We start from the raw sequence: 14,907 nt of genomic DNA on the forward strand, positions 1-14,907 counted from the left end.
AAAGAAATAGAAATGACTTTTAAAAGTACAAGAAGGTATCCAATGTCATAATTAAAATGTTAAAAAAAAATTTCACATGAAGGCAAAGATTAAAGTTTGACAACATGCTGTTCTGATGAGAATGTAGGGAGCACAGGTACTTTGATTTACTGATGATGGAAGAATAAATCTACACAATTTTTACTGAGGACAAGTTAGCAATATCTATCACAATGTAAAATTCAGCTCCACTTTGACCCAGAAAATCCACATTTTGGACTTTATCTTACAAATGTATTGTGTGCACATAAAAACTCTGTACAAGTTTTAAAGATACAAGGGGAACTAATTATAAACTAAATGATAAAATGACTGGGATTTTCTTTAAAATAAAAGGTGGGGGTGAGGGATATAGGTAAGAATGTCAGTGAAACAAAACTGGCCAGAAGTTGGTAATTGTTGCAACTGGGTCATTGGTACATGGAGTTCTTCATATTAGTTTGCCTACTTTAGTGTATATTTGAAATTCCATAATGAAAGGTTTTTTAAATGGAAACCAGAAGAATGTAAAAGAGTCATTGCAGTTTTGTTTTTAAGAGCAACTGAGACAGTTTATTAACCAGGATATTAATTTTAAAAATTATAGTTTCTATATATAATAATACTCAGCTCTTAAAATAAGAATGGCTAACAAGTACATGAAAAGATGCTCAACAGCACTAATCATTAAGAAAATGCAAATCAAAACCATAATGAGATACCACCTCACCCCCATTAGGATGACTATTATCAACAAGTGTTGGCAAAGATGTAGAAAAATCGGAACTCTGTGTGTTATTGCTAGGAATGTAAAATGGTGCAGCCACTGTGGAAAACACTATGGCGGTTCATCAAAAAATTAAAAATTGAGTTATCCCATGATCCAGCAATCCCCCTTCGGTGTATATATGTTCAAGAGAACGTAAAGCAAGATCTTGGAGAGATACCTGTACATGCATGTTCATAGCATTATTCACGATAGTCAAAGGTGGAAACAACCCAGTGTTTCAAGGTTCCAATGTCCATTGAAAGATGAATGGATAAACAAAACAGGTGTATACACACTGAAATATTAGTCAACTATAAAAAGGAAGACAGTTCTGACACATGATAGATAAACCTTGAAGACATGCTAAGGGAAATAACCAGACACAAAAAGACAAATACTGTATCAATCCACTTATATACGGTCTAATGTGGTCAAATTCATAGAAACAGAAAATAGAATAATGGTTGTCAGGGGTTGGGAAAGGAGAATGGGGTTGATTGATTAATGGGTACAGAATTTCAGTTTTGTAAAAAGAAAAAGTTCTAGAGGTTGGTCCCACAACAATGTGAATCTACTTAACACTACTGAACTGCACATTTTTAAATGGTTAAGCTGGTAAATTTTATGTTTTGTATATTTTACCACAATTTAAAAAATAAAAATAAGGCAGATATTATGCAGTAATAAAGAATGATTTCCAATGACACATTTTAAATAAGGAAATGACACAAGGGGGAAAAGTTTGTTAAAGTATGCTATCATCATATACACACATTCACCTGCTTGTATATGTAGAAATATCTGGAATGATAAGATATACAAGAAACATAACAGAAATTGAATCTGTAGAAGGACTAGGGACTAAGTGAGGGGCAACATGCACAAGATCTATATTTCCCTAATGGAGTATTATATATTCATTAAAAATTAATTATGAGACCGTAGCAATATGAGAAAATACACAATATGATTAATTGTATGGGATAAGTTAAAAAGTTTACATAGAGTGTGTGATTTACAAGTAGGTTAAAAATGCTTAGTAATTGTGTTTTGTTTGAAGAACAGTCAATGTGATGTTTTTCTACATTTCTGTTTTTTAGGAAATGATATGTATTGATTTTTAGAAAAAAATAAATATCAAAAAAATTTAAAGACCTTATTTGTCTTGATTTCTCATCTCCTGACAACTTTCATCTCCCACTTCTTTTTGAACAAGCACTTATTTTTTTGCATGTGTTTACCAAGTGCTCCCGTTTTTAAAGGTGAAGTAAAAGATTCATTACTGGATAAATTGCCTTAATTGTTGTTATGCTTATATTTCATAAAGCAGGTTTCTTTATACAATAGCTTGCTTCCAACATGCTGTAGTTTGTGATCAATTAATCATGCTGTCATTTCAGGATACTTGGCTAAAAACAGTGGCTTCTTCTTGGTTTCTTATTGGTGGTTTTAAAGTTGTAGTTCATTTTTGTCATAGCTATCCTGTCTGTGGAATGTGCTGTCTGGGGGAGACTGCTTTCGTGGTTGACCAATATCTGTCACAAAGCTGTAAAAAATGTTGTCTGTTGGTCTTGAATGCTAACTTGAATCTCTTATTGCTCATGTTCCTACAGAGTTTCCCAGAATGAAAACACAGATGTCCCCAAAACTGTTTTGCTCATTTTTGTTCTCACTCCCATTACCCAGCTTTTAAAAATGAAATTTGGCATTTGTAAGTTTGTGTATTATATGTAGGTGTATACATACACACACAAGCACACACACAAATCACATTACTGCAAGTATTTTGAAGGTTGTGTTCATAATAAACACTTATTTAATATGGTTTTTCTTTTTTTCCAACTTCATTAATCTCCAACAAATACTTATATAATAAGAGGCCAGGGAAAAGGGCATTTATTTGTCCCAAAATAGCAGATTAATAACTACCATGCTGCTTTCTGTCTCTATGAATTTGGTCACTCTACGTACCTCATATAAGTAGAATCATATAGTCTTTGCTTGCTTGCTTGCTTGCTTTTATTTTTTTAAAGCTGTTTAGTCTGACATGTTTTCTTTTTTTAAAAAATTTTTTTGAATGTTTATTTATTTTTGAGAGAGAGAGAGAGAGAGAGACAGAGCATGAGTGGGGGAGGGGCAGAGAAAGAGGGAGACACAGAATCTGAAGCAGGCTCCAGGCTCCAAGCTGTCAGCACGGAGCCTGATGCGGGGCTCAAATTCACCAGCCCTGAAATCATGACCTGAGCTGAAGTCAGACACTCAACTGACTGAGCAACCCAGGTGCCCCGCTTGCTTGCTTTTTTTAAATGTAGGTTCTACACTTGAACACATGATCCCAAGATCAAGAGTTGCATGCTCTGCTCACTGAGCCATCCAGGTGCCCCCAGTATCTGCCATTTTGTGACTGGCTCATTTCACTTAGCATAATAACATACATAAGGTTCATCCATGTTATGGCATGTGTTAGAATTTCTTTCCTTGTTAAGGCTAAATAATATTCTGTTATACAGCATATATCATAGTTTTAGAGCTGATTTTATACACACTGAAATACCAAAGTTACATATACACGTGGGTCTATTCTGAGCTCACAGTCCTAGTCTATTAGTCACTTTGTCTATCTTTGTGGCCTCTCTTAATTTTTGTTATTTTGTATAATTGTTGGTATTTATTAGAGAAAGTCCCTGGTCCTTGATTTTCTTTTTGAGAAGTGCCCAGGCTATTGCCTTTTCCTCTCCAATGTACACAATGATTTTCTCCAGTGCCATAAAATTCCTATTGTATCTTGGTTGAAATTGCTTTGAATCTATAGATTATTTTGGAAAAAACTGTCATCTTTGTAATACTGAGTTTTGCTACTCATGAATCTGGTCTATTTACTTAAGTCTTTTAATATATATTTTAATAAGCTTTCTGACTTTCTAGGGGTGTTGCATTTCTTTTCTTATATTTATTCCTAGTACTTGGTATTCTCTGATTTACAATGGTGTCTTCTCTTTAATTACATTTTCCAGTTGCTTGATGATAGTACAATGAAAATAACAACTGACTTTTAAAATATATTAACCTTGGGATTGGGGGAAGATGGCAGCATAGGAGGATGCTGGGCTCACCGCATCCTGCTGATCACTTAGATTCTACCCACACCTGCCTAAATAACCCAGAAAACCGCCAGAAGACTAGCAGAATGGATTCTCCAGAGCCAAGCATAGACAAGAGGCCCACAGAAGAGGGTAGAAAGGGCAGAGAGGCGGTGTGCGCTACACGGACTGGCAGGAGAGAGCCAGGGCAGAGGGGCAACCCGCCGGCCAAGCAGAGCCCCCGAGTCTGGCTTGCAAAAGCGGAGGGGCAGGACGGAGTGTGTTCAGACGACAAGCGGGACATAACATCTGGAAGGTTATAAGCTAACAGCTTTGCTCGGAGAGTGGGAGGGCTGGAGGACAACAGGAGGGAGAATTGTTGAGCCCCAGAGTAATGACAGAGCTCAGTTTGGCGGGGAACAAAGGCGCTCACCAGCACCATCTCCCTCGCCCATCACACAGCCAAAATCCCAAAGGGAACCACGTCCTGACAGGGAACTTGCTTGCATCGCGGGAACACCCAATGCTGTGCTTCTGTGGATCCATCCCTCTGGCGGGTCTGACTCCCTCTGTGTGCCACAGGGCCCCTCCCGAAGCGGATCACCAAAACATAAGCAAGCTGAGCCTGCCCCTCGCACCCCTGTGCACCTTGTCTATCCACTGCAGCTAATATGCCAGATCCCCAGCTCCACAAGCCTGGCAGTGTGCAAGTAGCCCAGATGGGCCACACCACCCCACAGTGAATCCCACCCCTAGGAGAGGGGAAGAGAAGGTACACACCAGTCTGACAGTGGCCCCAGCAGTGGGCTAGGAGCAGACATCAGGTCTGACTGCGGCCCTGCCCACCAACACAAGTTATTCAAGACAGCACAGGGGAAGTGCCCTGCAGTTCCACAGCACTCCAGGAAGCATCCAAAATGACGAAACGGAAGAATTCCCCTCAAAAGAATCTCTAGGAAATAGCAACATCTAACGAACTGATCAAAAACGATTTAAACAATATAACAGAAAGTGAATTTAGAATAATAGTCATAAAATTAATTGCTGGGCGTGAAAACAGTATAGAGGACAACAGAGAATCTATTGCTACAGAGATCAAGGGACTAAGGAAGAGCCAGGAGGAGCTAAAAAATGCTATTAATGAGCTGCAAAATAAAATGGAGATGACCACAGCTCGGATTGAATAGGCAGAGGAGAGAATAGGTGAATTAGAAGATAAAATTATGGAAAAAGAAGAAGCTGAGAAAAAGAGAGATAAAAAAATCCAGGAGTATGAGGGGAAAATTAGAGAACTAAGTGATGCACTAAAGAGAAATAATCTACGTATAATTGGTATTCCAGAAGAGGAAGAGAGAGGGAAAGGTGCTGAAGGTGTACTTGAAGAAATCGTAGCTGAGAACTTCCCTGATCTGGGGAAGGAAAAAGATATTGAAATCCAAGAGGCACAGAGAACTCCCTTCAGACCTAACTTGAATCGATCTTCTGCACGACATATCATAGTGAAACTGGCAAAATACACGGATAAAGAGAAAATTCTGAAAGCAGCTAAGGATAAACGTGCTCGAACATATAAAGGGAGACCAATAAGACTCGTTCCGGATCTCCCTACTGAAACTTGGCAGGCCAGAAAGGAATGGCAGGAGATCTTCAATATGATGAACAGAAAAAATATGCAGCCGAGAATCCTTTATCCAGCAAGTCTGTCATTTAGAATAGAAGGAGAGATAAAGGTCTTCCCAAACAAACAAAAACTGAAGGAATTTGTCACCACGAAACCAGCCCTACAAGAGATCCTAAGGGGGATCCTGTGAGACAAAGTACCAGGGACATTACTACAAGCATGAAACCTACAGACATCACAATGACTCTAAACCCATATCTTTCTATAATAACACTGAATGTAAATGGACTAAATGTGCCAACCAAAAGACATAGGGTATCAGAATGGATAAAAAATCAAGACCCATCTATTTGCTGTCTACAAGAGACTCATTTTAGATCTGAGGACACCTTCAGATTGAGAGTGAGGGGATGGAGAACTATTTATCATGCTACTGGAAGTCAAAAGAAAGCTGGAGTAGCCATTCTTATATCAGACAAACTAGACTTTAAATTAAAGGCTGTCACAAGAGATGAAGAAGATCACTATATAATAATTACAGGGTCTATCCATCAGGAAGAGCTAACAATTATAAATGTCTATGCGCCGAATATGGGAGCCCCCAAATAAATAAAACAATTACTCATAAACATAAGCAACCTTATTGATAAGAATGTGGTCATTGCAGGGGACTTTAATACCCCACTTACAACAATGGATAGATCATCTAGACACATGGTCAATAAAGACGAGGGCCCTGAATGATACATTGGATCAGATGGACATGACAGATATATTTAGAACTCTGCATCCCAAAGCAACAGAATATACTTTCTTCTCGAGTGCACATGGAACATTCTCCAAGATAGATCACATACTGGGTCACAAAACAGCCCTTCGTAAGTATACAAGAATTGAAATCACACCATACATACTTTCAGACCACAATGCTATGAAGCTTGAAATCAACCACAGGAAAAAGTCTGGAAAACCTCCAAAAGCATGGAGGTTAAGGAACACCCTACTAAAGAATGAATGGGTCAACCAGGCAATTAGAGAAGAAATTAAAAAATATATGGAAACAAACGAAAATGAAAATACAACAATCCAAACGCTTTGGGATGCAGCAAAGGCAGTCCTGAGAGGAAAATACACTGCAATCCAGCCTATCTCAAGAAACAAGAAAAATCCCAAATACAAAATCTAACAGCATATTAAAGGAAATAGAAGCAGAACAGCAAAGACAGCCTAAATCCAGCAGAAGAAGAGAAATAATAAAGATCAGAGCAGAAATAAACAATATAGAATCTAAAAAAATGTAGAGCAGATCAACGAAACCAAGAGTTGGTTTTTTGAAAAAATAAACAAAATTGGTAAACCTCTAGCCAGGCTTCTCATAAAGAAAAGGGAGATGACCCAAATAGATAAAATCATGAATGAAAATGGAATTATTACAACCAATCCCTCAGAGATACAAGCAATTATCAGGGAATACTATGAAAAATTATATGCCAAAACACTGGACAACCTGGAAGAAATGGACAAATTCCTAAACACCCACACACTTCCAAAACTCAATCAGGAGGAAATAGAAAGCTTGAACAGACCCATAACCAGTGAAGAAATTGAATCAGTTATCAAAAATCTCCTAACAAATAAGAGTCCAGGACCAGGTGGCTTCCCAGGGGAGTTCTACCAGATGTTTAAAGCAGAGATGATACCTATCCTTCTCAAGCTGTTCCAAAAAATAGAAAGGGAAGGAAAACTTCCAGACTCATTCTATGAATCCAGCATTACTTTGATTCCTAAACCAGACAGAGACCCAGTAAAAAAAAAGAGAACTACAGGCCAATATCCCAGATGAATATGGATGCAAAAATTCTCAATAAGATACTAGCAAATAGAAGTCAACAGCATATAAAAAGAATTATTCACCATGATCAAGTGGGATTCATTCCTGGGATGCAGGGCTGGTTCAACATTCACAAATCAATCAACGTGATACATCACATTAATAAAAGAAAAGATTAGAACCATATGATCCTGTCAATCGATGCAGAAAAAGCATCTGACAAAATTCAGCAACCTTTCTTAATAAAAACCCTCAAGAAAGTCGGGAGAGAAGGAACATACTCAAAGATCATAAAAGCCATTTATGAACAGCCCACAGCTAACATCATCCTCAATGGGGAAAAACTGAGAGCTTTTTCCCTGAGAACAGGAACACGACAGGAATGTCCATTCTCACCGCTGTTGTTTAACATAGCGTTGGAAGTTCTAGCATCAGCAATCAGACAACAAAAGGAAATCAAAGGCATCAAAATTGGCAAAGATGAAGTTAAGCTTTCACTTTTTGCAGATGACATGATATTATACATGGAAAATCTGATAGACTCCACCAAAAGTCTGCTAGAGCTGACACATGAATTCAGCAAAGTCGCAGGATACAAAATCAATGTACAGAAATCAGTTGCATTCTTATACACTAATAATGAAGCAACAGAAAGACAAACAAAGAAACTGATCCCATTCACAATTGCACCAAGAAGCATAAAATACCTAGGAATAAATCTAACCAAAGATGTAAAAGATCTGTATGCTGAAAACTATAGAAGGCTTATGAAGGAAATTGAAGAAGATATAAAGAAATGGAAAAACATTCTGTGCTCATGGATTGGAAGAATAAATATTGTTCAAATGTCAATACTACCCAAAGCAATCTACACATTCAATGCAATCCCAATGAAAATTGCACCAGCATTCTACTCGAAACTAAAACAAGCAATCCTAAAATTCATGTGGAACCACAAAAAGCCCCGAATAGCCAAAGTAATTCTGAAGAAGAAGACCAAAGCAGGAGGCATCACAATCCCAGACTTTAGCCTCTACTACAAAACTGTCATCATCAAGACAGCATCGTATTGGCACAAAAACAGACACATAGACCAATGGAATAGAATAGAAACCCCAGAACTAGACCCACAAAAGTATGGCCAACTAATATTTGACAAAGCAGGAAAGAACATCCAATGGAAAAAAGACAGTCTCTTTAACAAATGGTGCTGGGAGAACTGGACAGTAACATGCAGAAGGTTGAAACTAGACCACTTTCTCACACCATTCACAAAAATAAACTCAAAATGGATAAAGGTCTGAGTGTGAGACAGGAAACCATCAAAACTCTAGAGTAGAAAGCAGGAAAAGACCTCTCTGACCTGAGCTGTAGCAATTTATTTGACACATCCCCAAAGGCAAGGGAATTAAAAGCAAAAATGAACTATTGGGACCTCATGAAGATAAAAAGCTTCTGCACAGCAAAGGAAACAACCAACAAAACTAAAAGGCAACCAACGGAATGGGAAAAGATATTTGCAAATGACATATTGGACAAAGGGCTAGCATCCAAAATCTATAAAGAGCTCACCAAACTCCACACCTGAAAAACAAATAACCCTGTGAAGAAATGGGCAGAAAACATGAATAGACACTTCTCTAAAGAAGACATCCGGATGGCCAACAGGCACATGAAAAGATGCTCAATGTCACTCCTCATCCGGGAAATACAAATCAAAAACACATTCAGATATCATCTCACGCCAGTCAGAGTGGCCAAAATGAACAAATCAGGAGACTATAGATGCTGGAGAGGATGTGGAGAAACAGGAACCCTCTTGCACTGTTGGTGGGAATGCAAATTGGTGCAGCCGCTCTGGAAAGCAGTGTGGAGGTTCCTCAGAAAATTAAAAATAGACCTACCCTATGACCCAGCAATAGCACTGCTAGGAATTTATCCAAGGGATACAGGAGTACTGATGCATAGGGGCACTTGTACCCCAATGTTTATAGCAGCACTCTCAACAATACCCAAATTATGGAAAGAGCCTAAATGTCCATCAACTGATGAATGGATTAAGAAATTGTGGTTTATATACACAATGGAGTACTAGGTGGCAATGAGAAAGAATGAAGTATGTCTCTTTGTAGCAACGTGGATGGAACTGGAGAGTGTTATGCTAAGTGAAATAAGCCATACAGAGAAAGACAGATACCATATGTTTTCACTCTTATGTGGATCCTTAGAAACTTAACAGAAACCCATGGGGGAGTGGAAGGAAAAAAAAAAGAGGTTAGAGTGGGAGAGAGCCAAAGCATAAGAGACTCTTAAAAACTGAGAACAAACTGAGGGTTGATGGGGGGGTGGGAGGGAGGGGAGGGTGGGTGATGGGTATTGATGAGGGCATTTTTTGGGATGAGCACTGGGTGTTGCATGGAAACCCATTTGACAATAAATTTCATAAAAAGAAACACCTCATCACCAACCCCCCCCCCCAAAAAAAAAAAAAAAAAAAAATATATATATATATATATATATATATATATATATATATATTAATCTTTGGGCTCCTGGGTCACTCAGTTGGTTAAGCATCCAACTCTTGATTTCAGATGATTACCTCCATACTCCATGAGATCAAGCCCTGTATCAGGGTCTGCACTCATAGTGAAGAGCCTGTTTGGGATTCTCTCTCTCTCTCTCTCTCTCTCTGCCCCTACCCCTGCTCACACACTTTCTCTTTCTCAAAAATAAATAAATAAGCATTAAAATATGTATATATATTAAACTTATGGGCACCTGGGTCGCTCAGTCAGTTAAGCATCCGACTCTTGGTTTTGACTCAGGTCATGATCTCACCATTGGCGAGTTCGAGCCCCGTGTGGAGCCTGCTTGGTATTCTCTCTCTGCCCCTCCCCCCACTCATGCTCTCTTTGTGTCTCTCTGTTTCTCTCTCTCAAAAAATATGTATATTAATCTTATAATCAGCCAAATTGCCAGGTGCTTCTATTTTTTCTAATAATTTATCCATAGGTTTTTGTGTGTTTTAAATGTTAACCATCATATCAGTTGAGAATTATAAATTTTATTTTTTATTTTCTAGATCTTGTGCCTGTAATTTCTTTCTCTTATTTTTTACACTATCTACAGCTTTCAATGTCACACAAAATCAAAGTAATTAAAGTGAACATCATGCTATCATTCCTGATTTTAAAATGAATGATTCTAACAGTGCCTATTTAAGATGATGTTTGTTCCTCATTTTTCATTCACATTCTTTCCCTGTATAAGAATTTTTTTCTATTTTTCATTTACTTATAGTTTACATTAATGTATGTTGAATTTGATCAATACCTTTTCTCCATATCTCTCTCTCCTTTTTAAAATTATTTTTAATGTTTGTTTTTGAAAGAGAAAGAGGCAGAGGATGAGCAGGGGAGGGGCAGAGAGAGAGGGAGACCCAGAATCCGAAGCAGGCTCCAGGCTCTGAGCTGTCAGCACAGAGCCTGACATGGGGCTCAAACTCACAGACTGCGAGATCATGACCTGAGCAATAATCAGACACTTAGCTGAATGAGCCACCCAGGTGCACCTCTTTTATTTTTTGACTTTTCTCTTTTTATCTATTTTTTAAAAGTTTATTTATTTTGAGAGAGAGAGACAGAGAGAGCCAGAGAGTGGCAGAGAGAGGGAGAGAGAGAACCCCAATTGCGTGCACAAACCCCAATGCGGGGCTCACTCCTACCAACCATGAGATCATGAACTGAATCAAAACCAAGGGTTAGACACTTAACCAACTGAGCCACCCAGGCACCCCTCTTTTTATCTGTTAATGTAATAAATTGTACTTATGGATTTTCTAATATTAAACTATCTTGCTACTTAGGATAAACCCAAGTTATGGTGTATTATCCTCTTTTATATATAGTTGGAATTAATTTGTTAATTGAATTTTCTTTCAGAATTTTTAGAACTACAGTTGACCTTTGAACAACGATCAGGTCAACAATGCTGAAAATCTGTCTATAACTTTTGACTCCCCCTAAACTTGACTACTAATAGTCTACTGTTGAATGAAAGCCTTACAAATAACATAGTCAATTAACACGTATGTTGTATATGTATGTATTCTATACTGTATTTTTACAATAAAGTAAACTAAATAAAAGAAAATGTCATCAAGAAAATCATAAGGAAAAGAAAATACACTTACAGTATTGTAATGTATTTATTTTAAAATGCATGTATAAGTGGACCTGCACAGTTCAAATATGTGTTGTTCAATGGTCAACTATACAAACAACCATCATAAATTTATGATGTGGTTTCCAGGCTTTCAGATTGAAAACACTGATACTGTAGATTGTTAAGAATTTTCAGATTGAAAACACTGATACTGTAGGTATGTTAAGAACTCTCAGTGATCTTTCTGGTAGTGACTAATGATTGCTTTTTATCAATTGACTTCAATTCTCTTCACCATACAATAGTTAACTTCTTTGTTGACAGTTGGCATGAATCATCTATCTCGGGATCTGAATAAGAAAACTATGTACACATCTCTCCTGCTTTCTCAGAGACTTGCTCTTCCCGGGCATCTGTGGATCCCACTTCCACATCCTCAGTGGGAATAGCACCCCAGAACCGCCACACCCATGACCACTAGCCTGAGGAGGCCCTCTTTCACCTCCTGTTCTTCCTCAACAGACACAGATGATGAGGGTGTGCATTGGCACTTGCAAAGATGCTTCTATATGTAAGAGGTGATTCAAAACTTAAGGCCTTGCAGATCTACTTGAAAGCAGCAGAGTTCACAAGAAAGGAAACAAACAAGTCTGTTTAGGTTTACAGTAAGCATTGGCTACTGGCATGACCCTTACATCCAGCATTTTGTTAGACTGTCTGAGGAGAGGGAGGCCTCTGAAATTAACAGAATATTTTGCTGAAGTCCATGGCATCAGTCAGTATTTTTACTGAAGACAGAACGTCATTGTTAAATTCTAAATCTTGGAGCTGGGATGGATATCACCATCTCGAGATTAAAGGATGAAGATCTCCCAAGTAAATATTTTGAAGTCTATTTTCCATTGATAGTCACGAGAAAGCATAGCATCAAATCAAACCTTTCTTATCAGAACCCATCATGGAACTACATTCAGAGGGCACACTTCAAATCAATGGACACCTGTTGGATTCAAAGAGATATGCCATTATTGAAGCAGATCTCCGAGACTTACCTGAACTGGAAGAGAAGCTAAAGAAATGTAACATGAATCCACAATTGCCAACACTCCTGATAACTGAATGTGTGCTGCTTTACATGACTCTGGAGCAGATGGCCAAGTTTCTCAAGTGGGCAGCCAATGGTTTTGGGACTGCCATGTTCATAAACTATGAACACACGTGGATGACTGGTTTGGACAGATCATGATTGAAAAGTGCAGAGGCAACAGTGTGACCTGGCAGAAATGGAGACCTGCAAGTCATTAGAGTCACAGAAAGAACGGCTCCTGTCTAATGGGTGGGAATTGGCATCAGCAGTTGACATGATGGAACTGTACAGCAGATTGCCTCAAGCTGAAGGGAGCAGAATACAGTCTTCAATTTCTGGATGAAATGGAGCTTCTCAAACAGCTTTTGCAGCATTACTGCCTTTGCTGGGCAACCAAAGGAGGAAATGAAATAGGTTTGAAGGAAATCACTTATTAATCTGTTTGAGGCCCATGCTGAGCTTGGAGCTGAAGACACTGACCTTCCCAGAGTTGACAGGCTGTGTTTCCTGGCTGGTGGCCAGCTGTGGTCCCATCCCACACCCAGAGAAATCTCAGTTCCCAGGGCTAGGCACCACCTGCTGTGCCCGTTGACTTACTTTAAATAAATCTCAGTTGCCAATTAAAAAAAAAAAAAAAAGAAAACTATGTAAAATTAATTGTTTAATGAAGCTGCTTCAAATTTCAATCAATGCATTTTAATGCTATTTGTGGATTATGTGTGCTATATTTGTAATTTACATTTTCAATCTTTAAGGAGATTCTGTAACTGAGATACACATGTGTGCACACACACACATAGGCACTCACGCACACACACACACACACACACACACACACACACATACACAAGACTTGGTGAACTCAGTTTAGTCCATACTTAGGTTAGACTGCTGTAATACTGGGGAAAGTATTACATTTTTTATCCTATTTTTTGCCACATGGTAATATGCAGAAGACACATGACCATTGTCATCGTGCTCCATTGCTAGCCTGTACCACCTTTCATTTTCTGTCATCACAACAATGTTCTGACTTTGCTAGTGTGGATTTTGTTGGTTTCATTATTGAATATTTTACTCAGTAAAGACAGAGTCTTTCAAGCTATGTTTGTAGGTTCAGAAAGAATGATTATACAAAGCTATCATTTTTTTATTTCTTTTTTTTAAGTTCATTTATTTATTTTGTGTGTGTGAGAAAGAGAAAGCAAGAGAGAGCATCCTGGAGGGGCAGAGAGAGAGAGAGAGGGAGAGAGAGAATCCCAAGCAGGCTCTGCACAGTCAGCACAGAGCCCAATGTGGGGCTCCAACTCACAAACCAGGAGATCATGACCTGAGCTGAAACAAAGAGTCGGACACTTAACTCACTGAGCCACACAGGCACCCCTAAAGCTCTCATATTTTTTATGTCCTTTGTATCTATGGACTTATTTATCTGTGTGAAATAAAGTCCTGTATTTACTGTGGGAGCCTCTGAATTTTACAGAGGCTTTTTACACAGGAACGTAACTATTTTTTTTTATTAAAAAAATTTTTTTTTACATTTTATTTATTTTTGATAGAGAGACAGAGCACAAGCGGGAGAGGGGCAGAGAGAGACAACGGAGACACAGAATCAGAAGCAGGCTCCAGTCTCCAAGCTGTCAGCACAGAGCCCGATGCGGGGCTTGAACTCACAAACCACAAGATCATGACCTAAGCTGAAGTCGGACACTCAACCAACTGAGCCACCCAGGTGCCCCAGGAATGTAACTATTTTAAAGGCCATAATTTATTATTTTTCTCTGATTTTTGCTTCCTTTCAAGCCCCCCTAATTACCAATACTCGTGATGTACATCTTAGAAAGTATGTTTATACGTTATTGTGTTCAGCTCATAACCACTTTAGCAGAGCTTTTAGTTCTCACTATTACAGACTTTTCTGTGGCCCATATGCACAAACCTCTGCATACATCTGATTCTGACACAGGCTTACAGGCAGAATTGCTGAATCAAAGGATATACCCTTCCAAGCCTTTTGATACAAATTTGCCAAGTTCTAATTAGTTTATTCCTACTAAGGTTGAATATGTTTTCTATATTTATCCTGTTGTGATTACTTGCTTGTGCCCTTTGCTCATTACTAAAAATATTAGGTCCATATTTTTCTTAAGTTCTCTTAGAAGAACTCCTTTTATAACAATAATTTCAATCCTCCGGCAGATATATTACAAGGGGAATTCCTCACCACCACCCTGCCCCAAGTTTGACATTTCCCATTTGTTTTTTGTTTGTTTGTTTGTTTTTTAGAGCTTTTTAAGTTAAAAAATTTTTTTACATAGACATTTAAAGGTTTTA

At 38.3% G+C, this 14,907-nt stretch overlaps 1 pseudogene; it reads left to right on the forward strand.

Moving 5' to 3' along the window:
* The first annotated feature begins 11,956 nt into the window (after positions 1-11,956).
* LOC122214988 lies at positions 11,957-13,010 on the forward strand (annotated as a pseudogene).
* The last annotated feature ends 1,897 nt before the right edge of the window (positions 13,011-14,907 follow it).

The sequence above is a fragment of the Panthera leo genome, chromosome A3 (assembly GCF_018350215.1).
Source record: "Panthera leo isolate Ple1 chromosome A3, P.leo_Ple1_pat1.1, whole genome shotgun sequence".
NCBI classification, from domain to species: Eukaryota; Metazoa; Chordata; class Mammalia; order Carnivora; family Felidae; genus Panthera; species Panthera leo.